The sequence below is a fragment of the Triticum dicoccoides genome, chromosome 1A, assembly GCF_002162155.2.
Source record: "Triticum dicoccoides isolate Atlit2015 ecotype Zavitan chromosome 1A, WEW_v2.0, whole genome shotgun sequence".
NCBI lineage: Eukaryota > Viridiplantae > Streptophyta > Magnoliopsida > Poales > Poaceae > Triticum > Triticum dicoccoides.
Window position 1 is genome coordinate 94,569,707 of NC_041380.1, and position 14,608 is coordinate 94,584,314.

A 14,608-nucleotide genomic window follows, 5' to 3' on the forward strand; every position below is an offset into this window, starting at 1 on the left:
TTGCGCGAGTCCACGGAGGGCTCCACCCACGAAGGGTCCATGAAGAAGCAACCTTGTCTATCCCACCATGGTCATCGTCCATGAAGGACTTGCCTCACTCGGGTAGATCTTCATGAAGTAGGCGATTGTTGGGGAACGCAGTATTTCAAAAAAAATCCTATGATCACGCAAGATCTATCTAGGAGATGCATAACAATGAGAGGGGAGAGTGTGTCTACGTACCCTCGTAGATCGAAAGCGGAAGCATTAAGTAACGCCGTTGATGTAGTTGAACGTCTTCGCGATCCAACCGATCAAGTACCGAACGCACGGCACCTCCACGATCTGCACACGTTCAGCTCGGTGACGTCCCTCGAACTCTAGATCCAGCTGAGGCCAAGGGAGAGTTTCGTCAGCACGACGGCGTGCTGACGGTGCTGATGAAGTTACCGACGCAGGGCTTCACCTAAGCACTAGACAATATGACCGAGGTGGAAATCTGTGGAGGGGGGCACCACACACGGCTAAGAAATCAACTTGTGTGTCTATGGGGTGCCCCCTCCCCCGTATATAAATGAAGGGAGGAGGGGGCCAGCCGGACTCAAGGGGCGCGCCCAACGGGGGGATCCTACTCCTACTAGGAGTAGGTTCCCCCCTTTCCTAGTCCAACAAGGAGGGGAAGGAAGGAGGAAGGGGAGAGAAGGAAGGAGGGGGACGCCGCCCCCACCCCTTGTCCAATTCGGACTGGGGGGCACGCGCCACCTCCTGGCCGTCCCTCTCTCCTCTAAGGCCCATGGTGGCCCATTGCTACCTCTTGAGCACTGCGTTGGTTTTCCCTTGAAGAGGAAAGGGTGATGCAGCAAAGTAGCGTAAGTATTTCCCTCAGTTTTTGAGAACCAAGGTATCAATCCAGTAGGAGGCCACGCATGAGTCCCTCGCACATACGCAAACAAATAAATCCTCGCAACCAACGCGATAAGGGGTTGTCAATCCCTACACGGTCACTTACGAGAGTGAGATCTGATAGATATGATAAGATAATATTTTTGGTATTTTTATGATAAAGATGCAAAGTAAAATAAAAGGCAAAGGAAATAACTAAGTATTGGAAGAGTAATATGATGGAAAATAGACCCGGGGGCCATAGGTTTCACTAGTGGCTTCTCTCAAGAGCATAAGTATTCACGGTGGGTAAACAAATTACCGTTGAGCAATTGACAGAATTGAGCATAGTTATGATAATATCTAGGTATGATCATGTGTATAGGCATCACGTCCGAGACAAGTAGACCGACTCGTGCCTGCATCTACTACTATTACTCCACACATTGACCGCTATCCAACATGCATCTAGAGTATTAAGTTCAAGAGAACAAAGTAACACTTTAAGCAAGATGACATGATGTAGAGGGATAAACTCATGCAATATGATATAAACCCCATCTTTTTATCCTCGATGGCAACAATACAATACGTGCCTTGCTGCCCCTACTGTCACTGGGAAATGACACCGCAAGATTGAACCCAAAGCTAAGCACTTCTCCCATTGCAATAAAGATCAATCTAGTAGGCCAAACCAAACTGATAATTCGAAGAGACTTGCAAAGATAACCAATCATACATAAAAGAATTCAGAGAAGATTCAAATATTGTTCATAGATAAACTTGATCATAAACCCACAATTCATCGGTCTCAACAAACACACCGCAAAAGAAGATTGCATCGAATAGATCTCCACAAGAGAGGGGGAGAACTTTGTATTGAGATCCAAAAAGAGAGAAGAAGCCATCTAGCTAATAACTATGGACCCGAAGGTCTGAGGTAAACTACTCACACTTCATCGGAGGGGCTATGATGTTGATGTAGAAGCCCTCCATGATCGATGCCCCCTCCGGCGGAGCTCCGGAAAAGGCCCCAAGATGGGATATCGTGGATACAGAAAGTTATGGCGGTGGAATTAGGGTTTTGGCTCCGTATCTGGTAGTTTGGGGGTACGTAGGTATATATAGGAGGAAGGAGTACGCCGATGGAGCAATAGGGGGCCCATGAGGGTGGAGGGTGCACCCAGGGGGGTAGGCGCGCCCCCTACCTCGTGGCCTCCTGGCTGATGTCTTGATGTAGGGTCCAAGTCCTCTGGATCACGTTCCCGAAGGTTTCATTCCGTTTGGACTCCGTTTGATATTCTTTTTCTGTGAAACTCTGAAATAGGCAAAAAAACATCAATTCTGGGCTGGGCCTCTGGTTAATAGGTTAGTCCCAAAAATAATATAAAAGTGTATAATAAAGCCCAATAATGTCCAAAACAGAATATAATATAGCATGGAACAATCAAAAATTATAGATACATTGGAGACGTATCAAGCGTCCCCAAGTTTAATTACTGCTCGTCCTCAAGTAGGTAAATGATAAAAACAGAATTTTTGATGTGGAATGCTACTTGGCATAATTTCAATGTAATTCTTCTTAATTGTGGTATGAATATTCAGATCCGAAAGATTCAAGATAAAAGTTCAATATTGACATAAAAATAATAATACTTCAAGCATACTAACTAAGCAATTATGTCCTCTCAAAATAACATGGCCAAAGAAAGTTCACCCCTACAAAATTATATAGTTTAGTCATGATCCATTTCCGTCACACAATAATGTTCTCATCATGCACAACCCCGATGACAAGACAAGCAATTGTTTCATACTTTAGTAATCTCAAACTTTTTCAACCTTCACGCAATACATGAGCGTGAGCCATGTATATAGCACCATGGGTGGAATGGAATATAATGATGGGGGTTATGTGGAGAAGACAAAAAAGGGAGAAAGTCTCACATCAACGAGGCTAATCAATGAGCTATGGAGATGCCCATCAATTGATGTTAATGCAAGGAGTAGGGATTGCCATGCAACGGATGCACTAGAGCTATAAATATATGAAAGCTCAACAAAAGAAACTAAGTGGGTGTGCATACAACTTGTTTGCTCACGAAGACCTAGGGCATTTGTGGAAGCCCATTGTTGGAATATACAAGCCAAGTTCTATAATGAAAAGTTCCCACTAGTATATGAAAGTTACAAAACAAAAGACTCTCTATCATGAAGATTATTGTGCTACTTTGAAGCACAAGAGTGGTAAAAAGGATAGTAACATTGTCCCATCTCTCTTTTTCTCTCATTTTTGGGCCTTCTCTTTTTTATGGCCTTTCTCTTTTTCTTTTATTTTTCCTCACTTGGGACAATGCTCTAGAAAATGATGATCATCACACTTCTATTTATTTACAACTCAATGATTACAACTCGATACTAGAACAAAGTATGACTCTATATGAATGCCTCCGGCGGTGTACCGGGATATGCAATGAACCAAGAGTGACATGTATGAAAGGATTATGAATGGTGGCTTTGCCACAAATACTATGTCAACTACATGATCATGCAAAGCAATATGACAATGATGAATGTGTCATGTTAAACGGAACGGTGGAAAGTTGCATGGCAATATATCTCAGAATGGCTATGGGAATGCCATAATAGGTAGGTATGGTGGCTGTTTTGAGGAAGATATAAGGAGGTTTATGTGTGAAAGAGCGTATCATATCACGGGGTTTGGATGCACCGGCGAAGTATGCACCAACTCTCAATGTGAGAAAGGGCAATGCACGGTACCAAAGAGGCTAGCAATGATGGAAAGGTGAGAGTGCGTATAATCCATGGACTCAACATTAGTCATAAAGAACTCACATACTTATTGCAAAAATCTACAAGTCATCAAAAACCAAGCACTACGCGCATGCTCCTAGGGGGATAGATTGGTAGGAAAATACCATCGCTCGTCCCCGACCGCCACTCATAAGGAGGACAATCAAAGAACACCTCATGTTTCAAATTTGTTACATAAAGTTTACCATACGTGCATGCTACGGGACTTGCAAACTTCAACACAAGTATTTTTCAAATTCACAACTACTCAACTAGCACAACTTTGATATCACTACCTCCATGTCTCAAAACAATCATCAAGCATCAAACTTATCTTAGTATTCAACACACTCATAAGAAAGTTTTTACTAGTCTTGAATACCTAGCATATTAGGATTATTTAAGTAAATTACCATGCTATTTAATACTCAAAATAATCTAAGTGAAGCATGAGATAATAATAGTTTTTATAAAACAAAACCACCACCGTGCTCTACAAGATATAAGGGAAGTACTAGAGCAAAAACTATATAACTCAAAAGATATAAGTGAAGTACATAGAGTATTCTAATAATTTCCGAATCATGTGTCTCTCTCTCAAAAGGTGTGTACATCAAGGATGATTGTGGTAAACTAAAAAGCAAAGACTCAAATCATACAAGACGCTCCAAGCAAAACACATATCATGTGGTGAATAAAAATATAGCTCCAAGTAAAGTTATCGATGGAAGTAGACGAAAGAGGGGATGCCTTCCGGGGCATCCCCAAGCTTTGGCTTTTAGGTGTCCTTAGATTATCTTGGGGTGCCATGGGCATCCCCAAGCTTAGGATCTTGCCACTCCTTGTTCCATAATCCATCAAATCTTTCACCCAAAACTTGAAAACTTCACAACACAAAACTTAAAGTAGAAAATCTCGTGAGCTCCGTTAGCGAAAGAAAACAAAACACCACTTCAAGGTACTGTAATTAACTCATTATTTATTTATGTTGGTGTTAAACCTACTGTATTCCAACTTCTGTATGGTTTATAAACTATTTTACTAGCCATAGATTCATCAAAATAAGCAAACAACACACGAAAAACAGAATCTGTCAAAAACAGAATAGTCTGTAGTTATATGTAGCTAACGCAAGATCTGGAACCCCAAAAATTCTAAAATAAATTGCTGGACGTGAGGAATTTATCTATTAATCATCTTCAAAAAGAATTAACTAAATATCACTTTCCAAATAAAAATGGAAGCAATTATCATGAGGGCTAAAGTTTCTGTTTTTTACAGCAAGATTAAAAAGACTTTCCCCAAGTCTTCCCAACGGTTCTACTTGGCACAAACACTAATTAAACACAAAAAACACAACCAAAACAGAGTCTAGATAAATTATTTATTACTAAACAGGAGAAAAAAGCAAGGAATAAAAATAAAATTGGGTTGCCTCCCAACAAGCGCTATCGTTTAACGCCCCTAGCTAGGCATAAAAAGCAAGGATAGATCTAGGTATTGCCATCTTTGGTAGGCAATCCATAAGTGGCTCTCATAATAGATTCATATGGTAATTTTATTTTCTTTCCAGGGAAGTGTTCCATGCCTTTCCTTAACGGAAATTGGAATCTAATATTCCCTTCCTTCATATCAATAATTGCACCAATCGTTCTAAGGAAAGGTCTACCAAGAATAATAGGACATGAAGGATTGCAATCGATATCAAAAACAATAAAATCTATGGGCACATAGTTCCTATTTGCAACAATAAGAACATAATTAATTCTTCCAATAGGTTTCTTAATGGTGGAATCCGCAAGGTGCAAGTTTAAAGAGCAATCATCAAAATCACGGAAACCTAGCTAATCACACAAAGTCTTTGGAATCATGGAAATACTAGCACCCAAATCACACAAAGCATAGCATTCATGATCTTTACTTTTAATTTTAATAGTAGGTTCCCACTCATCATAAAGTTTTCTAGGGATAGAAACTTCCAACTCAAGTTTTTCTTCATAAGATTGCATCAAAGCATCAACGATATGTTTAGTAAAAGCTTTATTTTGACTATAAGCATGAGGAGAATTTAGCACTGATTGCAACAAGGAAATACAATCTATCAAAGAGCAATTATCATAATTAAATTCCTTGAAATCCGAAATAGTGGGTTCATTAATATTTAAAGTTTTGACTTCTTCAATCCCACTTTTAACAATTTTAGCATCAATATCTAAAGACTCCGAATTTTTGGAACGCCGTCTAGGTAAAGGTGGATCATATTCAGTCCCATAATTATCAAGATTCATATTGCAAAACAAAGATTTAACATGGGACACATCAATAACTTTTAGATCTTCATCTTTATTTTCATAGAAACTAGAAGAACACGCTTTTATAAAGCAATCTTTCTTACCACGCATCCTATCGGTTCTTTCTTTGCACTCATCAATGGAAATTCTCATGGCTTTGAGAGACTCATTGATATCATGCTTAGGTGGAATAGATCTAAGTTTCAAAGAATCAACATCGCCAACTCATCAATCTTAAGCAATTTTTCTTCAATCAAAGCATTGAAATTCTTTTGCGAAGTAATAAATTCTTTAATATTAGTTTCAAAATCAGAGGGCATCTTATTATAATTTCCATAAGAATTGTTGTAGGAATTACCATAATTATTAGAGGAATTACTAGGATACGGCCTAGGATTAAAGTTTCCTCTATACGCGTTGTTACCAAAATTATTCCTACCAACAAAATTCACATCCATAGATTCATTATTATTCTCAATCAAGGTAGACAAAGGCATATCATTAGGATCAGAAGAAACACTTTTATTAGCAAATAATTTCATAAGTTCATCCATCTTTCCACTCAAAACATTAATTTCTTCTATCGCATGCACTTTTTATTAGTAGATCTTTCAGTGTGCCATTGAGAATAATTAACCATAATATTATGTAGGAGTTTAATAGCTTCTCCTAAAGTAATTTCTGTAAAAGTGCCTCCCGTGGCTGAATCTAAAAGATTTCTAGAAGCAAAATTCAATCCGACATAATTGTTTTTGTATAATCATCCACAAATTCAAACCATGTGTAGGGCAATTACGTATCATTAATTTCATCCTCTCCCAAGCTTGTGCAACATGTTCATGATCAAGTTGCTTAAAATTCATAATATCATTTCTAAGAGAGATGATCTTAGCGGGAGGAAAATACTTAGAGATAAAAGCATCTTTGCACTTATTCCATGAATCAATACTATTTTTAGGCAAAGACGAAAACCAAGCTTTAGCACGATCTCTAAGAGAAAAAGGGAATAGCTTCAATTTAAGAATATCATTATCCACATCTTTCTTCTTTTGCATATCACATAAATCAACGAAGCTATTTAGATGGGTAGCGACATCTTCATTAGGAAGGCCGGCGAATTGATCTTTCATGACAAGATTCAATAAAGCAGTATTGATTTCACAAGATTCAGTATCGGTAAGAGGAGCAATCGGAGTGCTAAGGAAATCATTGTTGTTGGTATTGGTAAAGTCACATAATTTAGTATTATCTTGAGCCATCGTGACGAGCAAGCAATCCAACACACGAGCCAAACGAAAGACGGGCAAACAAGAGGCAAACGGAAAAGAGAGGGCGAATAAAACGGCAAGGGTGAAGTGGGGGATAGGAAAATGAGAGGCAAATGGCAAATAATGTAATGAGTGAGATAAGGGTTTGTGATGGGTACTTGGTGTGTTGACTTTTGCGTAGACCTCCCCGGCAACGGCGTCAGAAATCCTTCTTGCTACCTCTTGAGCACTGCGTTCGTTTTCCCTTGAAGAGGAAAGGGTGATGCAGCAAAGTAGCGTAAGTATTTCCCTCAATTTTTGAGAACCAAGGTATCAATCCAGTAGGAGGCCACGCATGAGTCTCTCGCACCTACACAAACAAATAAATCCTCGCAACCAACGCGATAAGGGGTTGCCAATCCCTACTCACTTACGAGAGTGAGATCTGATAGATATGATAAGATAATATTTTTGGTATTTTTATGATAAAGATGCAAAGTAAAATCAAAGGGAAAGGAAATAACTAAGTATTGGAAGATTAATATGATGAAAAATAGACCCGGGGGCCATAGGTTTCACTAGTGGTTTCTCTCAAGAGCATAAGTATTCACGGTGGGTAAACAAATTACTATTGAGCAATTGACAGAATTGAGCATAGTTATGAGAATATCTAGGTATGATCTTGTGTATAGGCATCACGTCCGAGACAAGTAGACCGACTCGTGCTTGCATCTACTACTATTACTCCACACATCGACCGCTATCCAACATGCATCTAGAGTATCAAGTTCAAGAGAACAGAGTAACGCTTTAAGCAAGATGACATGATGTAGAGGGATAAACTCATGCAATATGATATAAACCCCATCTTTTTATCCTCGATGGCAACAATACAATACATGCCTTGCTGCCCCTACTGTCACTGGGAAAGGACACAACAAGATTGAACCCAAAGCTAAGCACTTCTCCCATTGCAAGAAAGATCAATCTAGTAGGCCAAACCAAACTAATAATTCGAAGAGACTTGCAAAGATAACCAATCATACATAGAAGAATTCAGAGAAGATTCAAATATTGTTCATAGATAAACTTGATCATAAACCCACAATTCATTGGTCTCAACAAACACACCGCAAAAGAAGATTACATTGAATAGATCTCCACAAGAGAGGAGGAGAACTTTGTATTGAGATCCAAAAAGAGAGAAGAAGCCATCTAGCTAATAACTATGGACCCGAAGGTCTGAGGTAAACTACTCACACTTCATCGGAGGGGCTATGGTGTTGATGTAGAAGCCCTTCGTGATCGATGCCCCCTCCGGCGGAGCTCCGAAAAAGGCCCCAAGATGGGATATCGTGGATACAGAAAGTTACGGCGGTGGAATTAGGGTTTTGGCTCCGTATCTGGTAGGTTGGGGGTACATAGGTATATATAGGAGGAAGGAGTACGTCGGTGGAGCAACAGGGGGCCCATGAGGGTGGAGGGCGCGCCCAGGGGGTAGGCGTGCCCCCCTACCTCGTGGCCTCCTGGTTGATGTCTTGATGTAGGGTCCAAGTCCTCTGGATCATGTTCGTTCTGAAAATCACGTTCCCCGAAGGTTTCAGTCCGTTTGGACTCCGTTTGATATTCTTTTTCCGCGAAACTCTGAAATAGGCAAAAAACAACAATTCTGGGCTGGGCCTCCAGTTAATAGGTTAGTCCCAAAATAATATAAAAGTGTATAATAAAGCCCAATAATGTCCAAAACGGAATATAATGTAGCATGCAACAATAAAAATTATAGATACGTTGGAGATGTATCACCCATTAACTTCCGGGGGAGGGGGTGTTCCGGTAACCCTCTGGCACTCCGGTTTTATCCGAAACTCTCCGGAACAGTTCCGGTGTCCGAACAACATGGTCCAATATATCAATCTTTATGTCTCGACCATTTCGAGACTCCTCGTCATGTCCATGATCTCATCCGGGACTCCTAACAACCTTCGGTACATTAAATCACATAAACTCATAATACCAATCATCATCGAACGTTAAGTGTGCGGACCCTACAGGTTCGAGAACTATGTAGACATGACCGAGACACTTCTCCGGTTAATAACCAACAGCGGAACCTGGATGCTCATATTGGTTCCTACATATTCTACGAAGATCTTTATCGGTCAAACCGCACAACAACATACGTTGTTCCCTTTGTCATCGATATGTTACTTGCCCGAGATTCGATCGTGGTATCATCATACCTAGTTCAATCTCGTTATCGGCAAGTCTCTTTACTCACTCCGTAGTGCATCATCCTGCAACTAAATCATTAGTCACATTGCTTGCAAGGCTTATAGTGATGTGCATTACCGAGAGGGCCCAGAGATACCTCTCCGACAATCGGAGTGACAAATCCTAATCTCGATCTATGCCAACTCAGCAAACACGATCTGAGACACGTGTAGAGCATATTTATAATCACCCAGTTACGTTGTGACGTTTGATAGCACACTAAGTGTTCCTCCGGTATCCGGGAGTTGCATAATCTCATAGTCATAGGAACATGTATAAGTCATGAAGAAAGCAATAGCAATAAACTAAACGATCATAGTGCTAAGCTAACAGATGGGTCTTGTCCATCACATCATTCTCTAATGATGTGATCTCATTCATCAAATTACAACACATGTCTATGGCTAGGAAACTTAACCATCTTTGATTAATGAGCTAGTCTAGTAGAGGCATACTAGGGACACTCTGTTTGTCTATGTATTCACACATGTACTAAGTTTCCGGTTAATACAATTCTAGCATGAATAATAAACATTTATCATGATATAAGGAAATATAAATAACAACTTTATTATTGCCTCTAGGGCATATTTCCTTCAGTCTCCCACTTGCACTAGAGTCAATAATCTAGATTACATAGTAATGATTATCACACCCATGGAGTCTTGATGCTGATCATGTTTTGCTCATGAGAGAGGCTTAGTCAACGGGTCTGCAACATTCAGATCTGTATGTATCTTGCAAATCTCTATGTCTCCGTCCTTGACTTGATTGTAGATGGAATTGAAGCGCCTCTTGATGTGCTTGGTTCTCTTATGAAATCTGGATTCCTTTGCCAAGGCAATTGCACCAGTATTGTCACTAGGGTTGGGCATCCGGTATAAACCGAAATTTCGGTTTCTACCATTCAGTTTTTCCTTAAATTTGGTTTGGGAAAATGGAAACCGAATATGGTAGCCAAAAATAGGTAACCAAAAATTTGGTTAACCGAATATTCAGTACGGTATCAGTTTTATACCGAAGTGCCCCGTTTAGATATTTCTGCTTGGACTGCAACAACGATATCCTCTTATATAGGTAAAAATATCTGTCTCATCTTCTCAGTCGGGCGAGGTGGTACTAAAGGAACCAAATGACCTGACCGGTTGTTCGCCTGATCACACAAGCCCCGACCAAAAATCCACGTGAGCTGGGCCTTGCGCCCTTGCATGCAGTAGTCAGGTAGGCCCACTGCCCACGTTACGTGAGATGTGTGACGTGCATTGCTTGATCATTGGCGGATGTGCTCTTCCCTCAAGAAAAATAGTGAAGCTAGCTCGTGCGCAGCCAGGCTACAGAGTACTAGTTGTCTAGTACATCCCTTTGTGAGCGATGTGAGCAGAGAAGCTAGCTCGGTGCTGCTTCTACACATAACTTCAGTTTTTTGCTTCAGTTAATCGGTATAACACCGAACTGAACCGAATTACTTCGTTTTATACATTTGAAAACTGAATGTTTCTATAATAGTGAGAAAAACCGAAAATTTGGTTTTTTTGATTTCGGCTTCGGTTCGGTCTTCGGTTCGTCGGTTTTTATGCCCACCCCTAATTGTCACAAAAGATTTTCATTGGACCCAATGTACTAGGTTTTACACCTAGATCGGATATGAACTCCTTCATCCAGAGTCCTTCATTTGCTGCTTCCGAAGCAGCTATGTATTCCGCTTCACACGTAGATCCCGCCACGACGCTCTATTTAGAACTGCACCAACTGACAGCTCCACCATTCAATAAAAATACGTATCCGGTTTGTGACTTAGAGTCATCTGGATCAGTGTCAAAGCTTGCATCGACGTAACCGTTTACGACGAGCTCTTTGTCACCTCCATAAATGATAAACATATCCTTAGTCCTTTTCAGGTATCCCCTATGCCTCAACTCTTGGATTACTTTGGTATCTCCCTACTAAACTAATAGCAAGGCACACATCAGGTCTGGTACATAGCATTGCATACATGATAGAACCTATGTTTGAGGCATAGGGAATGACTTTCATTTTCTCTCTATCTTCTGAAGTGGTCGGGCATTGAGTCTGACTCAACTTCATACCTTGTAACACATGCAAGAACCCTTTCTTTGCTTGATCCATTTTGAACTTCTTCAAAACTTTATCAAGGTATGTGCTTTATGAAAGTCCAATTAAGCATTTTGATCTATCTCTATAGATTTTGATGCCTAATATGTAAGTAGCTTCACCGAGGTCTTTCATTGAAAAATTCTTATTCAAGTATCCTTTTATGCTATTCAGAAATCCAGTATCATTTCTGATCAACAATATCTCATCCACATATAATATCAAAAATGCTACGGAGCTCCCACTCACTTTCTTGTAAATACAGGCTTCTCCAGAAGTCTATATAAAACCATATGCTTTGATCACACTATCAAAGCATATATTCCAACTCCGAGATGCTTGCACCAGTCCATAAATGGATCGCTGGAGCTTGCACACTTTGTTAGCACCTTTTGGATCGACAAAACCTTCTGGTTGCATCATATACAACTCTTCTTTAAGATATCCATTAAGGAATGCAGTTTTGACATCCATTTGCCAAATTTCATAATCATAAAATGCGGCAATTGCTAACATGATTCAGACGGATTTAAGCATCGCTACGGGTGAGAAGGTCTCATCGTAGTAAACTCCTTGAACTTGTCGAAAACCTTTCGCAACAAGTCGAGCTTTGTAGACAGTAACATTACCGTCAGCGTCAGTCTTCTTCTTGAAGATCCATTTATTCTCTATGGCTTGCCGATCATCGGGCAAGTCAACCAATGTCCACACTTTGTTCTCATACATGGATCCCATCTCAGATTTCATGGCCTTAAACCATTTTGCGGAATCTGGGCTCGTCATCGCTTCCTCATAGTTCGTAGGTTCGTCATGGTCAAGTAACATGACCTCTAGAACAGGATTACCATACCACTCTGGTGTAGATCTTACTCTGGTTGACCTACGAGGTTCGGTAGTAATTTGATCAGAAGTTTCATGATCATCATCATTAGCTTCCTTACTAATTGGTGTTGGAATCACTGGAACTGATTCCTGTGATGAACTACTTTCCAATAAGGGAGAAGATACAATTACCTCATCAAGTTCTACTTTCCTCCCACTCACTTCTTTCGAGAGAAACTCCTTCTCCAGAAAGGATCCATTCTTAGCAACGAATATCTTGCCTTCGGATCTGTGATAGAAGGTGTATCCATCAGTCTCCTTTGGGTATCCTATGAAGACACATTTCTCCAATTTGGGTTCAAGCTTATCAGGTTGAAGCTTTTTCACATAAGCATCGCAGCCCCAAACTTTAAGAAACGACATCTTGGGTTTCTTGCCAAACCACAGTTCATATGGTGTCGTCTCAACAGATTTTGATGGTGCTCTATTTAACGTGAATGCAACCGTCTCTAAAGCATAACTCCAAAACGATAGCGGTAAATTAGTAAGAGACATCATAGATCGCACCATATCTAATAATGTGCGGGTAAGACATTCAGACACACCATTACGCTGTGGTGTTCCAGGTGGCGTGAGTTGCAAAACTATTCCGCATTGTTTCAAATGAAGACCAAACTCATAACTCAATATTCACCTCCACGATCAGATTGTAGATACTTAATTTTCTTGTTATGATGATTTTCAACTTCACTCTGAAATTCTTTGAACTTTTCAAATGTTTCAAACTTATGTTTCATCAAGTAGACATACCCATATCTGCTCAAATCATCTGTGAAGGTCAGAAAATAATGATACCTGCCATGAGCATCAACACTCATTGGACCGCATACATCAGTATGTATTATTTCCAATAAGTCTGTTGCTCGTTCCATTGTTCCACAGAACGGAGTCTTAGTCATCTTGCCCATGAGGCATGGTTCGCAAGCATCAAGTGATTCATAATCAAGTGATTCCAAAAGCCCATCAGCATGGAGTTTCTTCATGCGCTTTACACCAATATGACCTAAACGGCAGTGCTACAAATAAGTTGCACTATCATTATTAAACTTATATCTTTTGGCTTCAATACTATGAATGTGTGTTGTGATGCCCGTATACTTAAGCTACAGTGAACCTCTGCTAATGATGCCACGCCACCTCGATTACTGTTGCTAATCTCGCGTTAGTTCGAAACCGATTCAAATTCAAATTAAAAATTAGGCAACAATAAAAGTTTTCAAATAATGAAACTAAAATGTTCGGGTCATGCCGGATAATGCATTGGTAATATTGGTTGATAAACCAAACTTTTATAAAGTAACTAAATAGTCCAAAATAAATAAACAGTAACTAAAACAATTATGTAAATGCCCCTTAATAATTAAAATTGTTGTAAACTATTTAGTTAACTACCAAAATTTATTGTGGCAGTGGAATGTTTGGTGCTACTAGTTTAGGTGTAGTTCTTGTAATTTATAGAACTAAAAATAATGTAAAAATAAAATAGAAAAGAAACAAAACTAAAAAAAAAGAAAAAAGAAAAGAACCCTGGGCTCCGGCCCAGCAGGCCTGCAGCCCAACTGGGCCACCAGGCCGGCCATTCCCCATATCCCCCTCTTACCCGAAACCCTAACCCCCCACGCACACCACTCCCCCACTCGATCCACCTCTCCCCCCTCTCGCCCCCTGACCTGGATCGGGATCGTCCCCGACGCCCGTCTCATCCCCGCCACCTCGCCGTTCGTCGGGGGCGCCGGCTGGACCGTCCCATACTCTTCTCCTCTCTGCCATCCCCTCGTCACTGGGACGCAACCGCTCGTCGTCGCCGTGCGCCACCACCGTCGTCATCCTCTTCGTCGCCGAACCGCCTCCAAGCTCGTCGCCTCATCCCCGTCCTCCTCCCCGCGCCCGCTGCCATCTCCCTGCAACCGTCGGTGAGACGCCGCGTCTCCCCTCCCCCTATTGGACGCCGTCCGCCGCGCTTGACCGCGCCGATGCACGGGCCAAGCCTCGCTCGCTGCTCCTCCCACTCACGCACCGTCGCGCCCTGCGTGACCCTGCGACGCACCTTGCCGTGCCCGTCGTGGCCCCAGCGCGCGCCCGGGGCCGCCCGTTGTGCCCCCGCTGCTTTCCCCCTCACGGTCCCCAGCA